The sequence below is a fragment of the Natator depressus genome, chromosome 2 (genome assembly GCF_965152275.1).
Source record: "Natator depressus isolate rNatDep1 chromosome 2, rNatDep2.hap1, whole genome shotgun sequence".
NCBI lineage: Eukaryota > Metazoa > Chordata > Testudines > Cheloniidae > Natator > Natator depressus.
Genome location: NC_134235.1, coordinates 262,702,132 through 262,728,023, shown reverse-complemented (window position 1 = coordinate 262,728,023; position 25,892 = coordinate 262,702,132). Strand labels below are relative to the sequence as shown.

Below are 25,892 nucleotides of genomic sequence, written 5' to 3'. Positions count from 1 at the left end.
TCCTCCATGTCCCTACAACAAGAGCTTAGAAGCTAAGATCTCGATCCTAGAATTGGAGCTGTTAGTGCAGAGGTCGGCAACCTTTGTCACCCAGCCCGTCAGGGTAAAGCCGCTGGCGGGCTGGGCCGGTTTGTTTATCTAGAGTGTCCGCAGGCACGGAGCCCCGCAGCTCTCACTGGCCATGGTTCATTGTTCCCGACCAATGGGAGCTGTGGGAAGTAGTGGCTAGCACGTCCCTCGGCCCGCGCCACTTCCTGCAGTTCCCATTGGCCAGGAAAGGCGAACCGCGGCCAATGGGAGCTGCGGGGCTCCGTACCTGCAGATGCTCCAGATAAACAAACCGGCCAGGCCCGCCAGCGGCTTTACCCTGATGGGCTGGGTGACAAAGGTTGCCGACCCCTGTGCTAGTGTAACCCACACACCTCCTGGGTGTGGTGTTCTATCCCCTCTAGTGGCACGGAGACCCTTAGAGAGAGAGAAATGAAATGAGTCTGCTCTACAGCCTTAGCTACCAGCCAGCTGGCTTCTAGCTCATGCGGTAGAGTCTTATACACTAAGCTTCAGAGGTCCCCGGTTCTATCCTGCCCGTCGACGACCGGGGTCTGTTGGCATTACACTAGCATGGATGCTGTGCCTGCATGGAGATCCATTGACTGTAATTGTGGCTTTTCCAAAGTGAAATGGTGCTAGTGGATTCAATTGCAGTATCGGGGTCTAAGGCCAGAATCCGTAAAGGGACTTTTAGGTGTCTTGAAAATCACTGGAATCCACAAACCCTGGGTTAGGCACCTAGGCTCCCTGTACAATGCATGGGGAGAGATAGGCAAAAGCCAGGATGCTAGGCAAGGAGCCAATAGGAGATGCTGCTGAGAAGGGGGTGGTCCTAAGTCCTGCCCCCTCAAGGAATTTGGTGCCTAAAGCCAGAACTGCACAAAGGCACCTTGTTCTACTTGCAACCCACAGCCAGGAACCCCTCTTGTAGAGTCAGGCAGCTTCGTTGCCAGCCTAACTCCCTACAGAATGGTTGATGGTTGGAAGACAACAGCTCCCTTATAACCTTCAGCCCAGTGGTTAGGGAAGTCACCCAGGGGATAGAAGACATCAGTTCAATTCCCCCTTTGTCTGACGAGTAGGGATTTAAACAGGGTTTCCCCGTGTCTCAAGTGAGTGCTGTGCTCTATACAATCATTCTGGCCCAACACACATTGAATAAAAAGTGGAATGGCTTCAATGTGAGAGACTGAGAGACACCCACCTCAGACTGTTTCATAGTCCTACTGAATTGGGCCCTGCAGGCAAGACAGGCATTTCCCTGCCTTTTTTTCACCTGGTTTGAGGATCACACTCTGGCTTTGTCATGGGAACTCCATACTGTGGACTCGTTTGTATGCAGTGAGTGGAGGAAGGACAGACCACTCAGGATTTCATTTTACATTACACATCATATATTCATATTTTCATTTTTTGGACTGGCTGCTTGCTTTTGTTTTGTGCCAGACTAAGCCTGAATCTATAGTGTCGGTGAGCTCGTTGTGCTATGATGGCTATAGTAAATTGAAAAGTAGCTAGGCAGATGGCCTACAGAGACTCAATACAATACCATCTTTAAAAAACTCTGGTTTGACTCTAAACCTGCAAATTGTGCACATAGCAAATCCAGGTAAACATGGATTCCTACACTGTTACACTGGTGTCCCCTCCCTTGGCTGATTTTAGGTAATGAAATAAAAGGGAAATATTGAGTTGAGGAGCGCATAAGACAAAATGAAGTTCTGGGGAGGATGCCTTTTTGTCTTTGAGACAGTAACTGAAGGCAGATGAGACAAAGCCATACATTTAGTCAAAGCAGGTGGAGGATAGACAGTGAGAAATCATTATAAGTATCAGAAGACAGGTTTGAGGGGACTGAGCATCTCTGCACCTGAGCTGAGCTCAGCCGTGGGATTGAGTAGGGAGGAAGGTGGCTTTATAATAACTTTGTGCCTCCACTAACTTGGGACAAGGGCAGGGCTGGGGGAGGGCTGGACTCTCATGGACACAGTAGTCTCCAGGCTGTCCAAAATTACACACGGCTATCTTGGGTTGTTGCAGCATTTGGGAATAAATGTATACCATCTGTAAATGTCAAGCATTCTCTGTCAAAACTTTATTCCCCTCCACCCCCATGTGCTCCCTTATCCCCTTTGGAAACAGATCTCAGGCAGGCTTTAGGCACCTAAATATCAAACAGAAAGACACAGGCTTGTTCCCTGTATTTCCTCCTGCTACCTTAGAAGTGTTTTCATTTGTCAAGCTTTGTAGCCAGTTTAAAATACCTCTCTTGCCCACCCCTATTTTCTCTCCCTATCCCTCTCTCTCACTCTTATAGACACACACACACACACACACACACACACCTTCTTCATCATCTGGTCAACTTGGAGATCAAACCTGTGATATTTCTTCAGATTAAGCAGATATTTCCATCTTCTGCACAGTCCTTCCAGCCAGTGGTATTATACAAAAATGTCTGAAGTCTTCTGGTTTCCTCTTTTTGACAGTTGCTTCATATTAGTAGTTAATGAAATTGTTGTGAAAATGAAAACAAACTACTCAGTGATCCAAATTTCATTCTAAGTAAATGCAGTGGGATGAGCGACTGCCAATGAACAGGAAATACCATTTGCGAAATAAACAAGTCTGAATTTTACAGGAAGTGGTTTGTGTAGAACAGTAGCAACGTATGAGAACATTCAGCCTGTGTCATAAATATAAAGGGAAGGGTAACCACCTTTCTGTATACAGCGCTATAAAATCCCTCCTGGCCAGAGGCAAAACCCTTTCACCTGTAAAGGGTTAAGAAGCTAAGGTAACCTCGCTGGCACCTGACCAAAATGGCCAATGAGAGGACAAGATTCTTTCAAATCTGGAGGGGGGGGAACAAAGTGTTTGCTCTGTCTGTGTGATGCTTTTGCCGGGACCAGAGCAGGAATGCAGGTCAGAACTCCTGATGAATCCAGTTGTGCATTTTGTATTGTTTCTCATGCACATATATTTTCCAGGGTACAATCCTATATTTTGTCCCTTAGAATGGACATATTTACCAAATCATAGAATCATAGAATATCAGGGTTGAAAGGGACCTCAGAAGGTCATCTAGTCCAACCCCCTGCTCAAAGCAGGACCAATCCCCAACTAAATCATCCCAGCCAGGGCTTTGTCAAGCCTGACCTTAAAAACTTCCAAGGAAGGAGATTCCACCACCTCCCTCGGTAACGGCATTCCAGTGTTTCACCACCCTCCGAGTGAAAAAGGACTTCAAGGAGCAGAGAATCCTCCAGCAAGTGACCCGTGCCTCATGCTACAGAGGAAGGCAAAAAACGTCCAGGGCCTCTTCCAATCTGCCCTGGAGGAAAATTCCTTCCCGACCCCAAATATGGCGATCAGCTAAACCCTGAGTATATGGGCAAGATTCACTAGCCAGATACTACAGACAATTCTTTCCTGGGTAACTCAGATCCCACCCCATCTAACATCCCATCACAGGCCATTAGGCCTATTTACCATGAATATTTAAAGATCAATTAACTATCAAAATCATGTTATCCCATCATACCATCTCCTTCATAAACTTATCGAGTTTAATCTTAAAGCCAGATAGATCTTTTGCCCCCGCTGCTTCCCTTGGAAGGCTATTCCAAAACTTCACTCCTCTGATGGCTACAAACCTTCATCTAATTTCAAGACTAAACTTCCTGGTGGCCAGTTTATATCCATTTGTTCTTGTGTCCACATTGGTACTGAACTTAAATAATTCCTCTCCTTCTCCAGTATTTATCCCTCTGATGTATTTATAGAGAGCAATCCTATCTCCCCTCAGCCTTCTTTTGGTTAGGCTAAACAAGCCAAGCTCCTTGAGTCTCCTTTCATAAAACAAGTTTTCAATTCCTCGGATCATCCTAGTAGCCCTTCTCTGTACCTGTTCCAGTTTGAATTCATCCTTCTTAAACATGGGAGACCAGAACTGCACACAGTATTCCAGGTGAGCATCATAGTCATCCTATGATCAACCAATACTCCAAGGTCCTTCTCCTCCTCTGTTACTTCTAATTGATGCGTCCCCAGCTTATAACTAAAATTCTTGTTATTAATCCCTAAATGCATAACCTTACACTTCTCACTATTAAATTTCATCCTATTACTATTACTCCAGTTTACAAGGTCATCCAGATCCTCCTGTATGATATCCCCGTCCTTCTCTAAATTGGCAATACCTCCCAGCTTTGTATCATCCGCAAACTTTATTAGCACACTCCCACTTTTTGTGCCAAGGTCAGTAATAAAAAGATTAAATAAGATTGGTCCCAAAACTGATCCTTGAGGAACTCCACTGGTAACCTCCCTCCAGCCTGACAGTTCACCTTTCAGTAGGACCCGTTGTAGTCTCCCCTTTAACCAATTCCTTATCCACCTTTCAATTTTCATATTGATCCCCATCTTTTCCAATTTAACTAATAATTCCCCATGTGGCACGGTATCAAATGCCTTACTGAAATCGAGGTAAATTAGAACCACTGCATTTCCTTTGTCTAAAAATATCTGTTACTTTCTCAAAGAAGGAGATCAGGTTGGTTTGGCACGATCTACCTTTTGTAAAACCATGTTGTATTTTGTCCCATTTACCATTGACCTCAATGTCCTTAACTACTTTCTCCTTCAAAATTTTTTCCAAGACCTTGCATACTACAGATGTCAAACTAACAGGCCTGTAGTTACCCGGATCACTTTTTTTCCCTTTCTTAAAAATAGGAACTATGTTAGCAATTCTCCAATCATACGGTACAACTCCTGAGTTTACAGATTCATTAAAAATTCTTGCTAATGGGATTGCAATTTCGGGTGCCAATTCCTTTAATATTCTTGGGTGAAGATTATCTGGGCCCCCCGATTTAGTCCCATTAAGCTGTTTGAGTTTCGCTTCTACCTCAGATATGGTAATATCTACCTCCATATCCTCATTCCCATTTGTCATGCTACCATTATCCCTAAGATACTCTTTAGCCTTATTAAAGACTGAGGCAAAGTATTTGTTTAGATGTTGGGCCATGCCTAGATTATCCTTGACCTCCACTCCATCCTCAGTGTTTAGCGGTCCCACTTCTTCTTTCTTTGTTTTCTTCTTATTTATATGGCTATAGAACCTTTTACTATTGGTTTTAATTCCCTTTGCAAGGTCCAACTCTACTTGACTTTTAGTCTGTCTCACTTTATCCCTACATGTTATGACCTCAATAAGGTAGCTTTCCTTGCTGATCCCTCCCATCTTCCAGTCCCTGTATGCTTTCTGTTTTTTCTTAATCACCTCTCTGAGATGCTTGCTCATCCAACTTGGTTTACAACTCCTTTTTCTCTACGTAAAAGAATAAATGGACACAAATCAGATGTCAAGAATTATAACATTCATAAACCAGTCGGAGAACACTTCAATCTCTCTGGTCACGCGATTACAGACATGAAAGTTGCGATATTACAACAAAAAAACTTCAAAACCAGACTCCAGCGAGAGACTGTTGAATTGGAATTAATTTGCTAATTGGATACAATTAACTTAGGCTTGAATAGAGACTGGGAGTGGCTAAGTCATTATGCAAGGTAACCTATTTCCCCTTGTTTTTTCCTACCTCCCCCCCCCCCAGACGTTCTTGTTAAACCCTGGATTTGTGCTGGAAATGGTCCACCTTGATTATCATACACATTGTAAGGAGAGTGATCACTTTAGATAAGCTATTACCAGCAGGAGAGTGGGGTGGGGGGAGAGAAAACCTTTTGTAGTGGTAAACACCCATTTTTTCTTGCTTTGTGTGTATAAAAAGATCTTCTACACTTTCCACAGTATGCATCCGATGAAGTGAGCTGTAGCTCACGAAAACTTATGCTCAAATAAATTGGTTAGTCTCTAAGGTGCCACAAGTACTCCTTTTTTTTTTTTGCGAATACGGACTAACACGGCTGTTACTCTGAACTCCTGCCTATGAATTTTTTCCCCTTTCTTGGGATGCGGGCTTCCGATAGCTTCTGCAGCTTTGATTTAAAGTAATCACAGGCCTCCTCTACCTTTAGATCCCTAAGTTCTCCAGTCCAATCCACTTCCCTAACTAATTTCCTTAATTTTTGAAAGTCAGCCCTCTTGAAATCAAAAACTCTAGTTGCAGATTTATTTTTGTAAATCCTTCCGTTCAGTTTGAACTGAATTAGCTCATGATCACTTGAACTAAGATTATCCCCTACAACCATTTCTTCTATGAAGTCCTCACTACTCACCAAAACCAAATCTAAAATGGCATCCCCCCTTGTTGGTTCAGCAACTACTTGCTGAAGGAACCCATCAGCTATCGCATCTAGGAAAATCTGAGCCCTATTATTATTACTAGCACTCGTCCTCCAGTCTATATCTGGGAAGTTAAAGTCTCCCATGATCACGCAGTTTCCATTCGTATTTACTTTATTAAAAACATTAAAAAGGGCTCTATCCATATCCAAATTAGATCCTGGTGGTCTATAGCACACCCCAAGCACTATCCCAGTTGAGGCTCTAATAGCTTTCTTCCCCAATGTGATTTTTGCCCAGATGGACTCTGTCTTATCCTTTCCATCGCTTCTTATTCCTTTACAATCTACCTCATCATTGATATACAATGCTACTCCACCACCTTTACCTTCATTTCGGTCTTTCCTAAACAGCACATACCCTTCAATACCTGTAGTCCAGTCATGACTACTATTCCACCATGTTTCTGTTATCCCTATAATATCTGGTTTCACTTCCTGCACCAGTAGCTCTAGTTCCTCCATTTTGTTACCAAGGCTCCTCGCATTAGTGTACAAACATCTTAATTTTTGCTGTTTGGCCTCGCTCACATTCTGTACCCTATTAGGCACGGTCATTCTACAGCCAGTATAACCTATTAGACTGGTATCCACACTGCCCTTCCTCCTTATATACATTCTCCTACCCACAGCTGTATACTACAGGTCAGTCAGCCTCACCTCAGTCCCCAGAAAAATCATGGAGCAGGTCCTCAAGGAATCAATCCTGAAGCACTTACACGAGAGGAAAGTGATCAGGAACAGTCAGCATGGATTCACCAAGGGAAGGTCATGCCTGACTAATCTAATCGCCTTCTATGATGAGATTACTGGTTCTGTGGATGAAGGGAAAGCAGTGGACGTGTTGTTCCTTGACATTAGCAAAGCTTTTGACACAGTCTCCCACAGTGTTCTTGCCAGCAAGTTAAAGAAATATGGGCTGGATGAATGGACGATAAGGTGGATAGAAAGCTGGCTAGATTGTCAGACTCAGTGGGTAGTCATCAATGGCTCCATGTCTAGTTGGCAGCCGGTATCAAGTGGAGTGCCCCAAGGGTCGGTCCTGGGGCTGGTTTTGTTCAATATCTTCATAAATGATCTGGAGGATGGTGTGGATTGCACCCTCAGCAAGTTTGCAGATGACACTAAACTGCGAGGAGTGGTAGATACGCTGGAGGGTAGGGATAGGATACAGAGGGACCTAGACAAATTAGAGGATTGGGCCAAAAGAAATCTGATGAGGTTCAACAAGAATAAGTGCAGAGTCCTGCACTTATGACGGAAGAATCCAATGCACCGCTACAGACTAGGGACCGAATGGCTAGGCAGCAGTTCTGCAGAAAAGGACCTAGGGGTTACAGTGGACGAGAAGTTGGATATGAGTCAACAGTGTGCCCTTGTTGCCAAGAAGGCCAATGGCATTTTGGGATGTATAAGTAGGGGCATTGCCAGCAGATCGAGGGACGTGATCGTTCCCCTCTGTTCGACATTGGTGAGGCCTCATCTGGAGTACTGTGTGCAGTTTTGGGCCCCAAACTACAAGAAGGATGTGGAAAAATTGGAAAGAGTCCAGCGGAGGACAACAAAAATGATTAGGGGACTGGATCACATGACTTATGAAGAGAGGCTGAGAGAACTGGGGATGTTTAGTCTTCAGAAGAGAAGAATGAGGGGGGATTTGATAGCTGCTTTCAACTACCTGAAAGGGGGTTCCAAAGAGGATGGCTCTAGACTGTTCTCAGTGGTAGCAGATGACAGAACAAGGAGTAATGGTCTCAAGTTGCAGTGGGGGAGATTTAGGTTGGATATTAGGAAAAACTTTTTCACTATGAGGGTGGTGAAACACTGGAATGCGTTACCTAGGGAGGTGGTGGAATCTCCTTCCCTAGAAGTTTTTAAGGTCAGGCTTGACAAAGCCCTGGCTGGGATGATTTAGTCGGGGATCAGTCCTGCTTTGAGCAGGGGGTTGGACTAGATGACCTTCTGAGGTCCCTTCCAACCCTGATATTCTATGATTCTATGATACTTTCTTACTTCATTTTCTTCCCTCTCAATGCTAAAATCCGGCGTGGAGATTACCTGGACATCTGCCAACCATCTCCCCCAAATTCCTAGTTTAAAGCTCTCTTAATCAGTTGTGCCAGCCTCCATCCTAGAAGTCTATTTCCTTCCCTACTCAGATGAAGTCCATCCCGAGAGAACTGTCCTCTGTCCATGAATGCCTCCCAGTGGCCATACATAGAATCATACAATCATACTTCTTTAACTTGCTGACAAGAATACTGTGGGAGACCATGTCAAAAGCTTTGCTAAAGTCAAGAAACAATACATCCACTGCTTTCCCTTCATCCACAGTACCAGTAATCTCATCATAGAAGGCGATTAGATTAGTCAGGCATGACCATCCCTTGGTGAATCCATGCTGACTGTTCCTGATCACCTTCCCCTCGTGTAAGTGCTTCAGGATTGATTCCTTGAGGACCTGCTCCATGATTTTTCCGGGGACTGAGGTGAGGCTGACTGGTCTGTAGTTCCCAGGATCCTCCTTCTTCCCTTTTTTAAGATTGGCACTACATTAGCCTTTTTCCAGTTATCCAGGACTTCCCCCTTCGCCACGAGTTTTCAAAGATAATGGCCAATGGCTCTGCAATCACAGCCGCCAATTCCTTTAGCACTCTCGGATGCAACGCGTCCAGCCCCATTGACTTGTTCATGTCCAGCTTTTCTAAATAGTCCCTAACCACCTCTTTCTCCACAGAGGGCTGGCCACCTACTCCCCATGCTGTGATGCCCAGCGCAGCAGTCTGGGAGCTGACATTGTTCGTTAAGCATTGAGTACATTAGCTTTTTCCACATCCTCTGTCACTAGGTTGCCTCATTCAGTAAGGGGCCAACACTTTCCTTGGCTTTCTTCTTGTTGCCAACATACCTGAAGAAACCCTTCTTGTTACTCTTAACATCTCTTGCTAGCTGCAGCTCCAGGTGTGATTTGGCCTTCCTGATTTCATTCCTACATGCCCGAGCAATATTATTATACTCTTCCCTGGTCAGTTGTCCAATCTTCCACTTCTTGTAAGCTTCTTTTTTATGTTTAAGATCCGCAAGGATTTCACCGTTAAGCCAAGCTGGTCGCCTGCCATATTTACTATTCTTTCGACTCATCGGGATGGTTTGTCCCTGTAACCTCAATAGGGATTCCTTGAAATACAGCCAGCTTTCCTGGACTCCTTTCCCCTTCATGTTATTCCCCCAGGGGATCCTACCCATCAGTTCCCTGAGGGAGTCGAAGTCTGCTTTTCTGAAGTCCAGGGTCCGTATTCTGCTGCTCTCCTTTCTTCCCTGTGTCAGGATCCTGAACTCGACCATCTCATGGTCACTGCCTCCCAGATTCCCATCCACTTTTGCTTCCCCCGCTAATTCTTCCCGGTTTGTGAGCAGCAGGTCAAGAAAAGCTCCCCCCCCCAGTTGGCTCCTCTAGCACTTGCACCAGGGAATTGTCCCCTACATTATCCAAAAACTTCCTGGATTGTAGTGCTCTCCCAGCAGATATCAGGAAGATTAAGGTCTCCCATGAGAACCAGGGTGTGCGATCTAGTAGCTCCTGCGAGTTGCCGGTAGAAAGCCTCATCCACCTCATCCCCCTGGTCCGGTGGTCTATAGCAGACTCCCACCACTACATCACCCTTGTTCCTCACACTTCTAAACCTAATCCAGAGACACTCAAGTTTTTCTGCAGTTTCATACCGGAGCTCTGAGCAGTCATATTGCTCCCTTACATACAGTGCTACTCCCCACCTTTTCCGCCCTGCCTGTCCTTCCTGAACAGTTTATATCCATCCATGACAGTACTCCAGTCATGTGAGTTATCCCACCAAGTCTCTGTTATTCCAATCATGTCATAATTCCTTGACATCACCAGGACCTCCAGTTCTCCCTGCTTGTTTCCAAGGCTTTGTGCATTTGTATATAGGCACTTGAGATAACCTGCTGATCGCCCCTCCCTCTCAGTATGAGGTAGGAGCCCTCCCCTCACAGATGTTACTGCCTGTGCTTCCTCCCGGTATCCCGCTTTCCCACTTACCTCAGGGCTTTGGTCTCGTTCCCCCGGTGAACCTAGTTTAAAGCCCTCCTGCTTGTTTCCAAGGCTTTGTGCATTAGTATATAAGCACTTGAGATAACTTGCTGATCGCCCCTCTTTCTCAGTATGAGGCAGGAGCCTTCCCCTCTCACGCGCTCCTGCCTGTGCTTCCTCCCGGTATCCCACTTCCCCACTTACCTCAGGGCTTTGGTCTCCTTCCCCCGGTGAACCTAGTTTAAAGCCCTCCTCACTAGGTTAGCCAGCCTGCTCACAAAGATGCTCTTCCCTCTCTTCGTTAGGTGGAGCCCGTCTCTGCCCAGCACTCCTCCTTCATGGAACACCATCCCATGGTCAAAGAATCCAAAGCCTTCTCTCCGACACCACCTGTGTAGCCATTCGTTGACTTCCACGATTCGACGGTCCCTGCCCTGGCCTTTTCATTCCACGGGGAGGATGGACGAGCCCTCCTTATAGCACCACTGCCTAAGCCATCTGTTGATAGTCATAATCTTGTCACACCTTTGTTGCCCTTCTCTAGGAACAGGCAGAATCCCACTGAAGATCACCTGGGCCTCGATTTCCTTAAGCGTCTTCCCCAGCCTATCATAGTCTCCCTTAATACTTTCCAGCGAGAATCTAGCTATATCATTTGTTCCCACATGAAGGATAATTAGGGGATTCTTTCTTGCTCCCTTTAGGATCCTTTTCAACCTCAGGTCTACATCCCATATCTTAGCACCTGGAAGACAGCACACCCTTCTATTCTCTGGATCAGTTCTGGTTACAGGCCTGTCTATTCTTCTAAGCAAAGAGTCTCCAATCACGTAGACCTGCCTTTTCCTGGTGACGGTGCTATTCTCCAGTCTCCCCTGTTCCCTCTGGCTGCAAGTTCTTTCCATTCCTATTCTCCCTTGTAATCCTCTTCAACCCATCCTGTATCCTCCTGGGGCTCATATTTGGTGTAGTCTCCATTGACTTTTCCCCTTTTCCTATAGGACTAGCCGCTCTTCTCTTCTTCCTTGCCCCTCCATCTTCAGTGACCACCTGCTGAGCCCCTTCTTCATTTTCCAACTCTGCAAACCTGTTCTTGAGCTCTATTTCTCCTTCATGAGCCCATCTTTTCCTCTGCCTGGTTCTTTTAGTCACATGCTTCCACTGACCACTTTCCTCACCCAGTCTCCCCTCAGAATTTTCCAGTCCTGCTCCCATCTGCAAGTCTGAGCTTTTCCCTTCAGATACCTCATGTCTTTGCTCCATAATCTGCTCAAACCCCTTCCTAAACTCAACCAGACTTTCCACCTGCATCTCCAAACCTCGGATCTTCTCCTCCATCAGCTCTATCAGATGGCATTTCATGCAGACAAAACTTTTACCAGGTCCCCCTTCCAGGATCATGGACATACTGCAGCTTCCACATCCAGTCATCTTCATTGTGTCTTCCACTACATGGGTCACTCCCACTGCTGCCTCTGTATCTGTCATAGCCTTCCCACCTAAATCCTGTTAATCTGGGAAACACAAACCACACCCCCAAACCCCACCACCCACAACAAAAACAAACCCCAAACAAGCACCACAATCCAAACTCCCCTTACAAACTCCCCCTCAGACTCTCCTGTTTACAGCTCTGTTTGCTGGCTCCTGTGCCGCTGCAGCTGATGAATAATAATGACTGATGTGTTGGGTCACAGAAACCCCTTTGGGACTGCCTCCTGATGTGCCGAGACTACCTCTGAGCCTGTTTTCCCTGTCAGCTTAGGACTTCAGTGCCCTGCCTGGTTTGAGCCAGACATGCTAGCCTGCTACAAACACAGTCCCAGGTCTGAACCACGTCCCCAAAAGCTGCAGGCTTAACTGAAAACAGCTTAAGAAGTGCTCCTGTCTCCAGCACTCAGGTACCCAACTCCCAATTGCGTCCAAACCCCAAATAAATCCGTTTTACCCCATATAAAGCTTATACAGGGTAAACTCATAAATTGTTCACCCTCTATAACACTGATAGAGAGATATGCACAGCTATTTGTTTCCTCCCCCTCCCCCCCCACGTATTAATACGTGCTCTGGGTTAATTAATAAGTAAAAAGTGATTGTGTTAAATACAAAAAGTGGGATTTAAGTGGTTCCAAGTAATAACAGACAGAACAAAGTGAATTACCAAGCAAAATAAAATAAAAACACACAAGTCTAAGCCTAGTACAGTAAGAAAGTGATTACAGATGAAATCTCACTTTCAGGGAAGTTCCAGTAAGCTTCTTTTACAGACTATCCTCCTTCTGGTCTGGGTCCAGCAATCACTCACCCCTGTAGTTACTCTCCTTTGTTCCAGTTTCTTTCAGGTATCCGTTGGGGGCGGAGAGGCTACCTCTTGAGCCATCTGAAGACAAAATGGAAGGGTTTCCATGGGCTTAAATAGACTCTCTCTTGTGGGTGGAAACCCCTTCCCCTCTCTTATGCAGAATTGAAGGACATAAATCCACACTGTGTAGAGGTCAAGCACAGGAGTTTATTACGTACAGCACTGACAGAGTGTCACCTCGCTTATTAGGCTCAGAGACACTGTCAATCAATTGATTGCAATGGAATATATGGATTTTCCATGGGCGGGGCAAAGTCACGGGGTAGGCAGTCCCATACCCCCGGATAGGTTTAGCTGCAAGACATGATAGCACACTAGCCAATGGTCAAAGATTACATAATGTCTCCGCCCATGGTCTCAAGTTGACAAATTAACATTTAATTAGTACTTTAATAAATGTATTAGTATAAAATATATTTGCTGAATTCTGATTTGGGGTCCATAGGAATGAAGTAGCTCCTTTGATTGTCCAACAGATACATATCTAGGGGTAAAAGCAAAGAAACAGTGAAAGTATATGGCAATAGAGATTGTCTTTCAAGTTGTTCATTTGTGTTTTAAGGCAGGCATTGGTCCCTGGGAAAGGGAGGTGGGAGGAAGCATACTTGAACCTTTCATAAACTCAAGGTTGGATGTGTGGGAAGAACATCTCCCTACAGAAGAAACGAACGCAACAGAAACAGGGCTTCTTTGTTCTATTTGAAACTTTGAATAAGATACAATTATTGCCCCCAACATCTGGCTTTTTGCTGACCAGGCATATCTTAGCAAAAGCAAGGTTATCTTTGGTTATTCTGCTTTCTCTTAGCTATTGCTAGGCCTCTGACCTCTTGACCAAACTCTGGACTATGGGCCTGTTCACAAATCCATATACCAGGTTATTACATCAGCAATGGATTTTAACCCTTCAAGAATCCAGATGCAAGATGGAGTTTTGGAGTCATGTGGGCAAGTCACATGTCCATGCATGACTCAGAACTTTACAGGCTGAGCTACATTCCCAGGAAAGCTCAGATGTGGATTGGCGTCTCTCAAAGTTCCTTGTTAGCTTAAGTGTTTCTTGACTGGGCACTTACTGAGAATAGTCTTTTCTCAAGAAGCTGACCAACTGCTTCACTGAGGCTACTTAAAATCAAACAAGTACATAGCCAACATTAATAGCTTCAAATACAAAAAATGGTACATGCCTGTAAAATGGATGAATATATCCAGTAGATCATAACCTTTGCAGAGATATGTTATATGACATATCTGGCATAAAACATATTCCAGTTATGTCATATTTACACACATAAGCATATTTCTATAGAGCATTATGGGGTGCAACGTCACAATCACATCTCTGTATGGATTATTATTTTTGTAACATGTGAAAGCTCCATTTGGGACCCCATCATTCTGAGCAGTGTTCAAACACAGAAAAAAACGCTATCCCTGCCCAAAACGGCTTACAGTTATGTTCTTATGACACAAACAGATGAAGAGTAGGGGATGGGGACACAACAGACAAACAAAAGAATCTGGTGAAGAACTGGGATGTACTAAAAATGTGTCTGATTTCCCTATAGAGAAAACATATGAATTATAATAAGTGTTTTATCCAACACGGGGGAATATTGCATTCAACCTCATCTTGACAGAGAAAGAGGAACTGATCACAGAACTAAAAATTAATGCTAAATTAGGTGCAAGTGATCAGTACTTGATCACATTTATAATGTGCAAACAGAATGAAGTCCAGGGATAAACATACCTGATGCTTTAAAAGGGACAATTTCAAAAAGATTTAAAAAATGATGAGTTAAATCTGCTGGGAGGAAGAATTTAATCAGAAAACTATGAATGATCATTGGGAATTGTTTAAGAACACTTTACTAGCTGCCCAGAATGCCACAATCCCCGAATTGAGAAAGAAGGCCACTGTGCCTCAAAAACCAGCAGGCTTAGAGGGAAGGTGAAGGCAGCTATATTTAATTAATTATTATTAGTAGTATTAGTATTTATTAATAAACCCCTAATACATAACTGACTTGCACTCCATGTGTTTTATGGAAATATGCTAATGAGTGAATAGCAGCAGGGGAATAAGGAGGAGGATATCCAGCAACTGCTCCTGCATAAAACTTTTCCTTGAGCTGCTTCACACGCTGCCATTTCTGGGCTTGAGAAACCACTCCTGATTGGAGGGAAAGGTTCGTTCTGCAGACTTGGGATGACCCTCGGCGGTGCTAGAAGTTTAGGATGACAAAGACAAGTTTCCAACATGTGAGCTACCATACCCATTGAGAAATGGGTCAGCATTGCCACCTGGAAGCTGGCCACCTGTGACTGTTACTGGTCTGTACCTAACAGTTTGGCATGGGCAGATCAACAGTTGGGGTTGTTGTCATGCAGCCGGTGTGTGCTGCTATGCAAAACATGCTGATGCTCCAGGTCCTAAAGATTGATAATGTTCAGGAAGTTATTGCACACATGGGGTTCCCGAATTGTACTGGGGCAACTGATGGGATCCATGTGCCTATTATTTGCCCCCCTGCACCAATTATCAGAGTTTATAAACAGACAGGGGTATTTCTCTGGGGTACACCTCAGGCTGGTGGATCACTTTGGATGATCACTGGTGGATCACTGTGGCAGGTTCCCAAACATCAATGCAGGGTGGTCGGGAAAGGTCCACGAAGCTATGATCTTTCAGACTTCATGTCTGTTTCCCTTAATGAGCAGTGGAGAATGTGCCCCCAGGATCACTACGGACATCAATGGTATGGTCCTAGGAGATCCAGTTTAGCCTCTGCTTCCCTGACTGATGGAGCCCTTTGCCAGGCCCTTGGATACAAGACAGAAGCTGTTTAACTTGCCTGAGCAGCTGCAGGATGGCCGTGGGGTGTGCACCTGGCCGTTTGAGAGGCAGGTAACGTTGTCTCAGGACAAAGTTGGAGGCCACAGTGCACTATCGGCCTCGATTAAAGCTGCGTGCTGTGTTTTGTACAATATCTATGAAAGAAAGGGAAAGAGCCTTAACGAGGGCTGGGAGGCAGAGGTGCGGAGTCTTGCTCAGCAGTATGCCCTCCTGCCTAACATAGTCCAGAGAACTTCCCTGAATCCATTCCTGTTTGAACTACAGCAGATCTTTTAGAAAAAAAAATCCACTCTTGATTTAAAAATTGCCAGTGGTGGAGAATCCCCATTGACCCTGGTAAATTGCTCCTATGGTTAATTACCCTCACTGCTAAAAGGTTATGCTTTTTTCCTGTCTAAATTTGTTTAGCTTCAACTTCCAGCCATTGGACCATGCTATGCCTTTCTCTGCTAGATTGAGGAGCCTATCATAAAATTCTTGTTCCCCATGTAGGTACTTACAGATTGTAATCAAATAAGTTGATTGTCATCTTTGACTCAGACCTCTCTCTCAGTTCTCACATCCAGGTTATGTCCAAATCTTGCCAATTCCTTCTGCGTAACTTCTCTAAGATACCTGTCCAGCCACAGAGCAAAAATTCTCATCCAGGTTCTCCTCACCTTGCATCTCAATTACTGCAACATCCTTTTCTCCAGCCTTGACAAATGCAGTCTTGCCCTGCTCATATCTATTCAGAATGGTGCTGCGAAGATTGTTTTCCTAGCCCATCACTTTCACCATATCACCCCTCTCTTTGCATCCTTTCGCTGGCTCCCTCTTCTCTATTGCATCAAGTATAAGCTGCTTGTCTTCATTTTCAAGGTCCTTTCTGGTCAATCCCCAGCCAGCCTATCATCTTTCATTCGCTGTAGAGCTGTCAATGCTTGCCTCCTATTGGCCTATGATGCCAGCCTCTATGGCCCACTTCTTAAATTTTCAAACAAGCTCTTTCATGCTTTCTCCCTTCTTTCCCTGATATTTGGGAGGCGCCTCCTATAAACATCTGCAAAGCTATCTCATTATCCTCTTTCAAATCATAGAATCATAGAATTATAGAATATCAGGGTTGGAAGGGACCTCAGGAGGTCATCTAGTCCAACCCCCTGCTCAAAGCAGGACCAATCCCCAACTAAATCATCCCAGCCAGGGCTTTGTCAAGCCTGACCTTAAAAACTTCTAAGGAAGGAGATTCCACCACCTCCCTAGGTAACACATTCCAGTGCTTCAACACCCGCCTAGTGAAAAAGTTTTTCCTAATATCCAACCTAAATCTCTGCTACTGCAACTTGAGGCCATTGCTCCTTGTTCTGTCATCAGCTACTACTGAGAACAGTCTAGATCCATCCTCTTTGGAACCCCCTTTCAGGTAGTTGAAAGCAGCTATCAAATCCTCCCTCATTCTTCTCTTCCGCAGACTAAACAATCCCAGTTCCCTCAGCCTCTCCTCATAAGTCATGTGTTCCAGTCCCCTAATCATTTTCATTGCCCTCCGCTGGACTCTTTCCAATTTTTCCACATCCTTCTCGTAGTGTGGGGCCCAAAACTGGACACAGTACTCCAGATGAGGCCTCACCAATGTCGAATAGAGGGCAACAATCACGTCCCTCGATCTGCTGGCAATGCCCCTACTTTATACATCCCAAAATGCCATTGGCCTTCTTGGCAACAAGGGCACACTGTTGACTCATATCCAACTTCTCGTCCACTGTAACCCCTAGGTCCTTTTCTGCAGACCTGCTGCTGAGACATTCAGTCCCTAGTCTGTAGCGGTGCATGGGATTCTTCCATCCTAAGTGCAGGACCCTGCACTTATCCTTGTTGAACCTCATCAGATTTCTTTTGGCCCAATCCTCTAATTTGTCTAAGTCCCTCTGTATCCTATCCCTACCTCCAGTATACCTACCTCTCCTCCCAGTTTAGTGTCATCTGCAAACATGCTGAGGGTGCAATCCGCACCATCCTCCAGATCATTTATGAAGATATTGAACAAAACCGGTCCCAGGACCGACCCTTGGGGCACTCCACTTGATACTGGCTGCCAGCTAGACATGGAGCCATTGATCACTACCCGTTGAGCCCCACAATCTAGCCAACTTTCTATCCACCTTATAGTCCATTCATCCAGCCCATACTTCATTAACTTGCTGACAAGAATACTGTGGGAGACCGTGTCAAAAGCTTTGCTAAAGTCAAGGAACAACACGTCCACTGCTTTCCCCTCATCCACAGAGCCAATTATCTCGTCGTAGAAGGCAATTAGATTAGTCAGGCATGACTTGCCCTTGGTGAATCCATGCTGACTGTTCCTGATCACTTTCCTCTCCTCTAAGTGCTTCAGAATTGATTCCTTGAGGACCTGCTCCATGATATTTCCAGGGACTGAGGTGAGGCTGACTGGCCTGTAGTTCCCAGGATCCTCCTTCTTCCCCTTTTTAAAGATGGGCACTACATTAGCCTTTTTCCAGTCGTCCGGGACTTCCCCCAATCGCCATGAGTTTTCAAAGATAATGGCTAATGGCTCTGCAATCACATCCGCCAACTCCTTTAGCACTCTCGAATGCAGTGCATCCGGCCCCATGGACTTCTGCTCATCCAGCTTTTCCGAACCACTTCTTCCTTCACAGAGGGCTGGTCACCTCCTCCCCATGCTGTGCTGCCCAGTGCAGTAGTCTGGGAGCTGACCTTATTCGTGAAGACACAAGCAAAGAAAGGATTGAGTACATTAGCTTTTTCCACATCCTCTGTCACTAGGTTGCCTCCCTCATTCAGTAAGGGGCCCACACTTTCCTTGACTTTCTTCTTGTTGCTAACATACCTGAAGAAACCCTTCTTGTTACTCTTAACGTCCCTTGCTAGCTGCAACTCCAAGTGTGATTTCTCCTTCCTGATTTCACTCCTGCATGCCTGAGCAATATTTTTATACTCTTCCCTGGTCATTTGTCCAATCTTCCACTTCTTGTAAGCTTCTTTTTTGTGTTTAAGATCAGCAAGGATTTCACTGTTAAGCCAAGCTGGTCGCCTGCCATATTTACTATTCTTACTATACATTGGGATGGTTTGTCCCTGTAACTTCCATAGGGATTCTTTAAAATACAGCCAGCTCTCCTGGACTCCTTTCCCCCTCATGTTATTCTCCCAGGGGATCCTGCCCATCAGTTCCCTGAGGGAGTCAAAGTCTGCTTTTCTGAAGTCCAGGGTCCGTATTCTGCTGCTATCCTTTCTTCCCTGTGTCAGGATCCTGAACTCGACCATCTCATGGTCACTGCCTCCCAGGTTCCCATCCACTTTTGCTTCCCCTCCTAATTCTTCCCGGTTTGTAAGCAGCAGGTCAAGAAGAGCTCTGCCCCTAGTTGGTTCCTCCAGCACTTGCACCAGGAAATTGTCCCCTAAACTTTCCAAAAACTTCCTGGATTGTCTGTGCACCACTGTATTGCTCTCCCAGCAGATATCAGGGTGACTGAAGTCTCCCATGAGAATCAGGGCCTGCGATCTAGTAACTTCTGCGAGTTGCCGGAAGAAAGCCTCGTCCACCTCATCCCCCTGGTCCGGTGGTCTATAGTAGACTCCCACCACGACATCACCCTTGTTGCTCACACTTCTAAACTTAATCCAGAGACTCTCAGGTTTTTCTGCAGTTTCATACTTGAGCTCTGAGCAATCATACTGCTCCTTTACATTCAGTCCAACTCCCCCACCTTTTCTGCCCTGCCTGTCCTTCCTGAACAGTTTATATCCATCCATGACAGTACTCCAGTCATGTGAGTTATCCCACCAAGTCTCTGTTATTCCAATCACATCATAATTCCTTGACTGTGCCAGGACTTCCAGTTCTCCCTCCATAATCCCTCCATAAAACTCCCCTTTATTGTGACGTCTACAAAAAACTTCACAACAGGTAGGCTGCTGGTGTGCAGAGACCACTGTCTGTCATACTAACCAATATTGTCCCGCTGTTTCCTTGCACTTCCCCATCAGTCTGTGGGTATCCGTCTACTGTCTCTTGTCTTATACTTAGATTGTCAGCTCTCTGGGGTCTGTCTTTTTGTTCTGTATTTAGAGTGTCTCACGCACAGGGTTCGTGGTCTATGACTGAGGCTCCTAGATGCTGTGGTAACACAAATAAATAAATAAATGAATACGTAGACACTGGAATTGGTTCATGGAAAATTCACTATAAGAGAGACTTCTGTTTATAAGACTGGGTCATCCAACCAGGGAACAAAGGGATACCATGGGCCAGGTTTTTAAATGTATTTAGGTACCTAAAGATGCAGTTTGGTGGCTACTGGGATTTCAAAAGCACCTAGGTGCCTAACTCCCTTTGACTTACATGGCAGTTAGGCATCTACTCACTTTTGAAACATTTAAGAGGTGCCGACCCGCATCTTTTGGTTCCTAAATACTTTTAAATATCTGGCCCCCTGTGACTTAGCTGTGTACTTGCACAGCACAAAGGGAGGATTTGAACCATCAGTTTGAAAGCAATCCATAGGCAAGTGTTTGCTGACACGATTATTATTGCTAGTGGAGTGCACTCGGAGTGTAAATAACGACTACATTAGTAAAAGTCCCTTCCTGTTCACCACTGATGCACCGGGAGAAGAAGGCGGACTTGCGAGGTGCATTGCTTGCCATGGTACAGCTGGAGCTCCGGGGGCAGAGCTCGCCCTAGGCTGTCGCTCCCGTCTCGGACCCTGGGGCGCTCAGCTTCAGTCTGGGCTGCTGCTCCGCGCGAAGGCAGCTCCTGGGAAAGGCTCTCGGGTTGCCTTGCTGGGCAAAAGGGTCCTTCTCGCCCATTGCCCCCCGCACGTGCGCAGCAAGCGTTTGAACGAGTTCTTTGCAGCCCTTCCGTCGCGGCTGAACGCTTCTCGGGCACAGGTTGGCCTCCAGACTTCGCCGAGGCAAGAAGCCGCGAGCGCTGCCCTGGCTGTTCTGCTCAAACGCCAGCTTCCCGGCGGGCCGGCGTAGAAGCTGGAGAGAGCTGCGGACACCGGAGGAAGAGTAGCCGAGGGGCTGTGAGTGAGACCGAAGCCCACAGGTGATCGATTTACGTTAAGTTTGCTTCGCATGTTTGTGTAACTGGCAGGTGAAGTTAGAGAGAGAGAGACGATTTTCGGAGACCTCCTTTTGATGCTCGAGGGGCCATGTTCTCCTCTCGGCACACAGCGGCAGAGGTTGTGCTAGGGGCAGCCTGGTTGATTCTAGAGGTGAGGCTGTGTACAGATTTCAGCGGGCACGAGCACGTAAACACAGCTGGTCATTCTGGGGTGCTCAGGGGAAAACGAAAACCCGCAGGGGACAGTGGAGGAAGAGGTTGAATTTGCAGTTGCTCGGAATGGAGTTAGGAGGTTATTGTTTTTCTAAGACGGACTTACACCTACTCATTTGACGAATTGAGCAAGGCAGTGTCTCGCCTTGGCGTTAGTTTTCTCTGGTACCAAAATTACTTTCTAAAAATGGATGGGATTTGGTTCACCAGTTAATGAAAAAACATATGGTTGGGAATCACTTGTGTTTTATCTGTGTCACTTCTTCTGTCTCTGAGGGGGGGAAATAAGGTTTCCTGATAGCTGCAAATAAGCGCACCAAGCTGAACCCACTGCATTTAACATTACAGATCCACGGGTGAGAAGAAACCTCACAAAGAGCGAGGGCATGGGAGGATATATTGGGAATGTGCATTATTTTTTGTTATCTGTGGGACACTGAAGTGAAAGCTTTATAGGAGTGTTGGTACGTGTAATTAACAGTGCTGTAGGCGATATGAAGGTGGCAAAGAATGCAGGAGACTTTTCCCTCAGCTTCCTTTCTCCATGCTTTCTAGGTGTTGTGTGTGTCAAGTGCATTGTGATGCAGCTTTAACTGTCACTAAATGTAGTTTTTGCTTGTGTTTAGTGTCTGTAACTCCATTTATAGTGGTGTAACCAAGAGCAGAATTTGGCTATAGCTACATGGTTAATGTTTACATCTGTTTTCAGTGGGAAGATGTATGAGGAGAAGTGTGTTTTAATAATCGCATGGGATTTGTCAATATTCACAATAAAGCTGTGGATGGGCCATTCAAAGTTCACTCATTCCTGCATTTCTGTGACTAATTAGCTCTGTCCTGAAATCGGAAGAAATTGCAAGTATTAAGGCGGTTTAGAGAGCTGAAGAATCCCATCTCAATATCACAGTGAAAATGTAACTTGCATCCACTGACATGAAAACAGATCACTAAAGACTAGCCCACATAAGTGCCAGCCAAAATTGCTGCCGCTGAGGTCAGGGGCTCACCCGGCTGCTGCTGTGATGCTCCCCTGCAGGGCCCTGGCACCCCAGAAGAGGAGGGGAAGGCAAAAGAGTAGACAGAGCTATTGCTCTGCCCCTGCTCCCCCACCTCCATGGCCTGTTCAGCTCTACAGGGGAGAATATGTCAGACTCCAGGAAGGTGTATAGCAGCTTCCACACAGTGGACTGAAGGGTTCCATGTGCCCTCTGGCCTGTGAATCTCTTCAGTACCCCAGTCCTGGGCTGTGCCACAATCCAGCTCTCAATCCATTTATGTTATAAGACAAAAGACTCATCAAGTTGGGCACTAGCTCACCTGTTTAATTACAAGAGTTCATCGCTGATACTCTGGTCCTCCCTGCTCTCTCGTCACGTCTTGTCTCAAAATTATTCTGGTTTCAGAGTAGCAGCCGTGTTAGTCTGTATTCGCAAAAAGAAAAGGAGGACTTGTGGCACCTTAGAGACTAACCAATTTATTTGAGCATGAGCTTTCGTGAGCTGTGAGCTCTTCAGGGCATGGATTGTATTTTACTATAAACGTATCCACAGCACTTAGCCCAATGGGGCCAGAAGTCTTGGCTGGGGCCACTAGTCACTTCTTTAACAAGCACACAAAAATACTAGTTTGTGTGAGCTGAGGTCACTCTCTGCACAACATACCTTACAAGGAGGGCGACCAGGAGAGGCTACTGGGCGTTTTGGAGGAGTGACTTTGGATTCTATGCTTAGTGGTCAAGGCACCTGAGGCATTGTCTGTTTGGTCTCTTTGTTGTTTGTTTGTGTCTTGGGGAGGGCTGTGTGGCTAGAGTCCTGGGCTGTTTGATCAGCTCTGGTGTTTGAAATCTGTAAACAAGTAAATAGGCTTTCGTTTGAACAATATTCCTTAATCCCTTTAACTGTACAGAGTTTTTAATGGGGGAAAGTCCTTCTTGACAGCCTTTTAGATGATATTACAGATGCTATTACCTGTCCTTTGGGGGAGAAAAGCGACCCCAGCATACAGCCGTGGTGGCTGGGACGCTAAGGAATGAGGGCTCATCACCCTACATGCTACCTAGAAGCTGAATGGGAAGAAGTGGCAGGTTTGGGTCCCAACTTCAGACCTAGAAGTTCTGGGGTAACGCTAGCACGAGAGGGCACATGAAAGCCTCTTATGCCTGCCTGTGAACATGCCCATCCAGTACGATCTAAAGGAAGGAGATATGTGATGGAGTTGGAGTTGCCTGTGACTGTGAATGGCAATGTTCTGTTTGATTTGTCATTGTAAGGGGGTTTGCTGTATGAATATGTAGGGTTAATTCAAGATGAGGCTGTCCTGCAGAGTAGTTTGCAAAGGGAAGGGCCCAACCCTATGAACACAGGAGAACAGAGAGCTTCACTAAATGTTAAAAGACACACACTCTCTCAAGCAGCAAGGGAGACAATTAAGGGGAACAGACTGACCTCCAGGCCCAGAGGTTAGGAGTGGTGGGAAGCTGGGTCTCACAGGACTCTAGGTAGGATAGACATGTGTAGACCTTTTGTTGTTTTAAAATCCTTTCTCTCTAAAGCTTTGTTCCTATGACCTAAGCAATACTTTTACTTGAAGCAGCGTATTTGTGTCACTCTATGCTTGTATAACGGCGACAGACCCCGGTCGTCAGTGGGCGGGATCGAACCGGGGACCTCTGGAGCTTAGTGCATGAGCCTCTACCGCATGAGCTAAAAGCCAACTGCCTGGTAGCTAAGGCTCTAGAGCAGACCTCTTTAACTCTCTCTCTAAGTGGTCTCGGTGCCACTAGATGGGACAGAATCACACCCCCAGGAGGTGTGTGGGTTACACTTGCTCACAGACTCCCGAAGAGGATCAAGTGCAGGGGCCCAAACTCAGTCAGGCCTTCGGGGTCAGAATGGTTCTGCAGCCCAGGGCTCAGTCTGTGAGTGGCAGAACAATGGGCTTCCACCCTGGGAATGGTGAAGACACCAGGCCTGAGACCTGAGGGGTGCTCTCAGAAAGACCAGGAAGGGGACGGAGGTGCAGCTACCCCGGAACCCTGACAGTGAGGACCTCACTCAAGGTATCCCCAGACCTTGCTTCTTTCAGCTGCCCTAGTGACCGGGAGACTTGGGATTGGAAGGAGAGGGAGAGGGACATGGACAGTGATTTGCTTCCTCATGCACTGGTCCAAGCATATGGATCCACCAGCCAGCAAAAGCCACTCCTTGGGGTTGGACCAAACCATAGCAGCTATATCATCAGTGCAACCTGCTGAACCCTGTGAAACAGCCCTGCAAGATGCTCATTGGCTGGGGCTGTGAACAGGGAACAAGATTTGACCCATATCTGTACATAATCTTGCTGCATTCAGTCTGTGACCTTGCTCATCTCGTGTCCCACCCAGACAGCAAGCACAGGAGCTGCTGCCTCTGTCTGAGTGCAAGGGTCCCTCGTGTACAAGCCTGTACTCCCCCTCGTTTCCTAGGCTGTTGGGGACATCCATTGGTGCCTCCTACATGGGGACATGGGTGAGAAAGAGACTGGTGCATGTCTATCACCGCTGTGCCAGGTTGCAGCCCCTCTTCTGCTTCTTTCTGAGCTTCTGACTGAACTTTTCACCTCCCATTTTTATCATTGGACACCTTGTCCTGGGCCTCGTCAAATTCTGGGACCTTCTTGTGCATCTCCTCTTGGCACTGGCCAAGCTGAACACCTAAGTCCTGGAGGAGGAAGCTTAGTTATGGGGAGTTTCTCTGCACTTGTGAGGCCAGTTTCCTGAGGCTCGCACATTCTCACATCAGGGCAGAATTCCTCTGGTTGGTGTTCATTGATTCCCTTGCAGCAGTGGTCATTAGCTGCGGTTGTCTGGTCATGTCCCTCCCACAAACCTGTATTAAACATGTAAACCCACATCCACCCCTACCCTTTTGTTTCCCTTTGCCCCATTTAGCAGACCCCTGTGTCTTTGTGTCTCCTCCCCTCTATGGAGAGGAGGTGTGACAAGGTGTGCCCTGTGGGAGCCAGCTGAGGTTGCTCAATTAGGGTGAACTGCAAAGGGAACAGGGCAGACAAACCCCAAAAACTGGTTGATGTTCCAAACTTAGATTTACCAAGCCAGCACAAAACAGCTTCTGTATTGCCTCATTGGTTACTCAGAAATTCAAACCATGCAGTTTCCTTCAAGTGCCTGAAAATCTTATTTCATCTTATAAAATAAAAGTTTCTTCTGATCCCAAAGGACCAGCCACATGCCCAGGTCAAATTATAACTTAGATCTTACCCAAAATACAGGCTTATAGCCAATTCTTATTAACTGAACTAAAATTTATTAAAAAAGAAAAAAGAGAGTGTATTGGTTAAAAGATCAATATACATACAGACATGAGTTCAATTCTTGAGATTCAGATACATAGCAGAGGTGGTGAGCTTGTCGTTGCCAAAAGTTCTTTTAGAAATAGTCCATAGGTTATAGTCCAATGTCCATGTCCAGGGTGATTCCAGTCCTTATGGCCTAGGTTTCCCCTATATGAAACCTGAAGGAAATCTGAGATAAAACAGAATCAGGTCCCCAGGCTTTTATACATTTCCAGAAGCCTCTTAACCATTCAGTTCTGGGTGAACAATATTCTTTTGAGGTGACTTCTTGTTTCCCAGGCATCACTGGCAATTAACTGTGCAGAAAGAAAAGAAGTACTTGTGGCACCTTAGAGACTAACAAATTTATTTGAGCATAAGCTTTCGTGAGCTACAGCTCACTTCATCGGATGCATTCAGTGGAAAATACAGTGGGGAGATTTATATACACAGAGAACATTAAACAATGGGTGTTACCATACACACTGTAAGGAGAGTGATCACTTAAGATGAGCTATTACCAGCAGGAGACCAAAGTGATTGAAGTGTTCTCCGACTGGTTTTTGAATGTTATAATTCTTGACGTCTGATTTATGTCCATTTATTCTTTTAC

At 45.8% G+C, this 25,892-nt stretch overlaps 1 protein-coding gene across 1 annotated transcript in view; it reads left to right on the top strand.

Annotated features, from left to right (window-relative positions):
• Positions 1-20,531: 20,531 nt before the first annotated feature.
• Positions 20,532-25,892, top strand: part of LOC141981953 (GTPase IMAP family member 4-like) — a 42,864-nt gene continuing 37,503 nt past the window's right edge. The window contains exon 1 of the mRNA XM_074943567.1: positions 20,532-20,716. The gene's annotated coding sequence lies outside the window, so the exon portion shown is untranslated. The remainder of the gene's footprint in view (positions 20,717-25,892) is intronic.